The sequence below is a fragment of the Dufourea novaeangliae genome, unplaced genomic scaffold (genome assembly GCF_001272555.1).
Source record: "Dufourea novaeangliae isolate 0120121106 unplaced genomic scaffold, ASM127255v1 scaffold236, whole genome shotgun sequence".
Lineage (NCBI taxonomy): Eukaryota > Metazoa > Arthropoda > Insecta > Hymenoptera > Halictidae > Dufourea > Dufourea novaeangliae.
This window is the reverse complement of record NW_015374110.1, coordinates 15117-20809: the sequence shown is the minus strand read 5'-3', so window position 1 is coordinate 20809 and position 5693 is coordinate 15117.

The following is a 5693-nucleotide window of genomic DNA, read 5'->3' as shown; positions in this document are numbered from 1 at the left end:
CCGGCGCAGGCGCCGGTCGGTGAGGAGGGAGGATCCGGCCGGGGGGAGGCCATGGACACGGCCTAGTGTTCATGCCCCCCACTCGGATCCTCCAGGCCAACCTCAACCACTCGGCCCGGGCTCAGGACTTGTTCCTACATAGCCTGGCCGAGCTTGGTGTGGGGTTGGCGGTCGCCGCGGAGCCGTACCGCTTCCTCGACCGCCCGGATTGGGCGGGGGACGCGCTGGGCTCTGTGGCGGCGGTGAGCGACGGAACCGTGCCCATGAGCGTGATTGCGCGGGGGTGCGGTTCCGTCGCGGTGCGTCGTGGGCGCCTGGCGGTGGTCGGTGTCTACGCTCCTCCGAGCATGCCCCTCGCTGCGTTCGGGGCGCTGCTGGCCGATATACGGGACGTGGTGTCCCGTGGTCCGGCGCGCCCGACGTTGGTCCTGGGGGACTTCAACGCGAAGTCCACCCTGTGGGGAAGCCCTGGGACCGACGCGCGGGGGGATGCCGTGCAGGAGTGGGCGGCGGGACTGGACCTCCGGTTGCTCAACCGGGGGTCCGTGAGCACGTGCGTGCGGTGGCAGGGCGAGTCCATTGTGGACTTGTCGTGGGCAACGCCCGCCGCCGCGCGTCTCGTGACGGGGTGGAGGGTGGCGGTGGAGGTGGAATCGCTGAGCGATCACCTCCACATCCTGATGGATGTATCCGCCGCCCGACGGGACAACCCCCCTGCCGCTGGCCGACCGCCGCGTAGGTGGGCGCTCGGACGCTTGGAGGAGGACGCCCTGATGGCCGCCTCCCTCGCCGCGTCCTGGCCGGAGATTCCGGCCGGGCCGGTCGCGGACGTCGATCGGGAGGCCGAATGGCTCCGGGATGCATTGACGGCGGCTTGTGACGCCGCCATGCCCCAGGCCAGGAGGGCCCCGAGGCGGGCTTCTTATTGGTGGAGCGACGCCATTGCCGAGCTTCGTTGCACGTGCAACGCGGCGCGGCGTCGCTTCGCCCGGGCCCGCCGTAGACGGCGCCGCGACCCGGCGGTGGAGGCCCTGCTGTACGAGGGCTACCGCCGGGCGAGGGCTGAGTTGCAGGTGGCCATCAGGAGGGCCAAGGCGGGAGCGTGGGACGAGCTCCTCGGGACTCTCGACGGTGACCCATGGGGGCGCCCCTACCGCATCGTCTTAGGGCGACTGCGGCCGGCTGCCCCCCCGGTCACCGAGAGCCTGGACCCCCCCATGCTCGGGCAGGTGGTCGGCACCCTTTTTCCGGATGATCCGGAGGAGGGTCGCCGGCCGCTTGAGCCGGCGGACCCCGTGGAGTGGTCCGCCGAATGGGGGGTCAGCGACGGGGAGCTCGCCGTGGCCGTCGCGCGCCTCGGAGGCCGTAAAGCTCCGGGGCCGGACGGCATTCCCGGTAGGGCTCTGCGCCTGGCCCTGCGCGTCCTCGGGCCCCGGCTCGGGCGGCTGCTGGACGGCTGTCTGATGTCGGGGCGGGTCCCGCTTCTATGGAAGCGGGCGAGGCTGACCCTGGTCCCCAAAAAGGGAAAGCCCGCGGGTGACCCTTCGGCCTATCGGCCGATATGCCTCCTTGACGAGGCGGGCAAGGTGTTCGAGCGTGTGCTCGCTGCCCGTCTCTCGAGGTGGCTGTCCGTCGGTGGTTCCGGACTGGCGGACTGCCAGTACGGTTTCCGCGAGGGCCGGTCGACGCTAGACGCCGTCGACCATGTCCGTGCCCTCGCGGATCTGGCGGTCTCCCGGGGGGGGGGGGGCACTGGCTGTGTCATTGGACATAGCCAACGCGTTCAACACCCTCCGCTGGGACGCGGTGCGCGGGGCGCTCCGGGACCACGGAGTGCCCCCGTATCTGCGGGCCGTCCTACGGGACTACCTGACGGACCGGTCGATAGAGTACCCCTGTCGAGGGGGTGCTCTCGTGAGCCGGAGGGTCTGCCGAGGAGTTCCCCAGGGGTCCGTGTTGGGCCCGCTGTTGTGGAACCTGGGGTTCGACTCGGCGCTGCGCGGGCCCCTCCCCCCCGGTGTGCGTGTCGTGTGCTACGCCGACGACACGCTCGTCATCGGGCTGGGGAGGGACGTGGCTAGGGTCAGCCGCCTGGTCGAGGTGGCGGTGGCCACGCTGGCCAGGGGAATCCAGGGGCTGGGGCTGAGTGTGTCGCCGCCCAAGACGGAGGTGGTCCTATTCCACGGACTGCCTCTGTCGCGGTGGGCGCCCCAGGCCTGGATTCGGGTCGGGGATACGGCCGTCCGGGTCGGGGAGAGGCTGAAGTACCTCGGCCTTGACCTGGACGGTCGTTGGAGATGGGAGGGCCACTTCGGCCGCCTCGTTCCCCGGATCGAGGGCGTGACGACCCTATTGGGTCGTCTTCTGCCCAACCTCGGGGGTCCGGGGGAGGGGGTCCGCCGCCTTTACACGGGTGTGGTGCGGGCGATGGCGCTCTACGGGTCGCCCGTATGGGCGCCCAACCTGGCGACCTGCCGGCGCGGCCGGCAATTGCTGCGCAGCATTCAGCGCCGCATGGCCGTCAGGATCGCCTGCGGATACCGCACCCTGTCTCACGAGGCGGCGGTCGTCCTGGCGCGGGTCGTGCCGTTCGAACTCCAGGCGGTGGTCGACGCCGAGGTCTATCCCGGTGCATCCCCGCATAGTGCCGAGCCCGGCCACCGTGAGGGTTTAGTTGGTATTCCCCCTTGGCTTCGCTCTATTGGGGGTGAGTCCCACACTACCCCCGCCCACTCCTCCCACATTGGGGGAGGGCGGGGGTGTGCGTAAATGCATTCCCTCACGTAAAAAAAAAAAAAGTGATATTTATAGTACAACTGTACATGGATAAGTATGATAACAAATGATGGGATATAAATACAATTACTGAAACTATATTAATTGAACCCGTATCTGTAATGGAACGTTCGCGAGTTCGACACGGTCACATCGATTTTTAACCGCGCACCTTCATTATTTTCACGTGCACGCGTCCCTCCTGAAGGAGAGGTCTGGGTTAGGTTTGCAACCCGAAATGTACAATCTAAATAACCCATGTGCTATTAGAAATGAATTTTAAATTAGAAATATGTTTTCGTAATCCTACATTCTCTAAATTTAATAGCAGCAGTTATTACATTCTGCCAGCACTACATTTTTCGTATTCAATTTCTTACAATAATGTATATGTTCATTTCTTTTCATAGCTTTCGTCTTTTAATATTGTACCTTACTTTTTAATATTGCAAAAAAAATGTAAGAATGTTATAATCGCTCCAAGGTTGCGGGTTGCGGGAGTCACCCAACGATACAAGTTTATGACGATATTGTTCTCCGCCTCAGTGATACTACGCCAGCGGGACCGGCTGCCGACCAAATGTTGGAACTGTTAGAAATATGCAAATCATATTTTGGCGCCGCTGAATGTCAGGTAAATAAGGTAGTTAGTTACTTGACCTACTGATTGAAGTAAAAACATGCGGTGTAACGGAGCCTCGTGTTTCGAAGACAGAACTCCGAGCTGTCGTTCAAATCGGAGCGTGCAAGACTGTGTCTGTGTCTTGCGCCTGTACTCTCATTCGTCTATTAAATATATATCGCTTTTGTTCTTAATTCTCTGTGCCTACTAATACCTCCTCGATTACTCAATCGTCTGTGTGCGTTATACGCGTAATATTTACCACTATAACAACAGGAACCTTCGTTTATTGTACAAGGGTGTCGAAAAGATTAAAAAGGTACACAATTGAAGTCAAACGGACAAGACATACGGGAAATTAAATGGCTAAATTGGAGTTTTGTTCGAAAGTAATAACCGCTGCTATGAAGCAGTACGAATGTTTGCAAGTTACAATACTGCAAGAATATTAAGAACCTGTAAGCAAATGATGGGATATAAATATAAGATACAATTATTTTTATTTCATCGAAAAGGCAAAACTGATGAATTATCCCATATTTCCCTTAATACGAATTCTATGTTATTAAATATAGTCGGATTTATGTCGGGTTTGGACTTATTTTCATCAAGAGAATCGCCTATATTTATTCATAACATTTTTAAGAACGTACACGGAAAGGAGTAAAAGTTTAAATTTTTATTCATGGGTGATTCATTCCGTGTGTTGTATTGTAACCCGAGGGCCCGAGGGTCGGTTGCCGGTGGCAAGATAACATCTCTACGCGCCGAGGCTTCGAGCTTCGAGCTTGGAGTGCCAGTGTGCCAGAGCTTCGGGCAGCTTCGGGTCTCCCCTGAGAACATAAATCTGTCATCCGAGCTCGTTCGAGTAGCTCGACCGAGCTTCGAGCTTTTCCCCTACGACTCGAACACATTCGAAAAGCTCGGTTACCCATACTAGTGATGGGTAGTAGAGCCGAGCAGCTCGAGCTTTTTTCGATTCACCAGCTCAGCTCGGCTGGTCAAGCGGACCGAAATGACAGTTTTATGAGGTGACAGCGGAAACACGAGGCTCTGGCACGCGAAGCCTCGGCGCGTAAAGATATTATCTGGCCGCCGGCAACCGACCCTCGGGCTACAGTGTAACACATTTAATGAATCACCGATGCATAAAAATTTAAACTTTTACTCCTTTCAGTGTATTTTCTTAAAAATGTTATGAATAAATGTAGGAGATTTGTATCTTGTTTTTAGCCAATAAGAAAATGAAAATATTCACTGCGTTTCCCACCTATGCGTCAACACACCACCAACGCCACGTCCACCGAGAGACTTTTCGTTATTAGTTTTCTAGTCAGATCAACATTGTCCAGTTACCAGTACACATCAACTCCGATAGACATAGATTCTTGTATCTATTTATTATACAGTATCTCACAACCATAGTACAGACTTGTTGATTGTTTCGTAAATAAATTTATACAGTCCACTTACATCGCATTGCGCTTCAATACACTCAACATCATTAACCCGACGTTTAAGATACGCGGAAGAGTTCGGCAACTAACTTGGAGCAGCTGCGTAAGGTACATAAATAATTACTTTTACTTCAACGAAAAGGCAAAACTGTGATCAATTATCCCACCTGTTTCTGTACCCTTACTGTTGCGAATCGAACTACATAAGTAATACTGAAAATAGTCCGATTTATGTCGGGTTTGGACTTATTTTCATCAGGAGAATCTTCTACATTTATTCATAGCATTTTTAAGAAAATACACTGAAAGGAGTAAAAGTTAAAATTTTTATGCATGGGTGATTCATTCTGTGTGTTTGTATCCCGAGCGTCGATCGCCGCCGGCTAACCTTATAATAACATCTCGCCTCGCCGAGGCTCGTTGCCAGCATTTTTTAGGGTGGAACGATGATGTAAACCGGTTCGATGCGGCTCCAGCCGAGCCGTATCGATTACTTCTGGGCTTCCCATCTCCGGCGGATTTCGTTGGGACTGCTTTCTATATGTATATCATCTGTCTTCACTGTCACACTCGAAACCGATACCATCCGTCTGTAGGGAATGACCGCAGCAAAAATGAAGTAGCCACAGTGAATCCGTTGCACTAGAAAGAGGGAACGTTCATTTTCAGACGAATTCATACATGGGTATGTATATAATATACAGGGTGTCCCAAAAATGTCCTCCGACCCGGAAATGGTGCACTCGGGGGGTGAATTGGAACAACTTTTTCCTTAGCAACAATGTAAACTGAGGCTTCGTTACTGAGATATTAACGAAACACCGCGACCAATCAGAGCG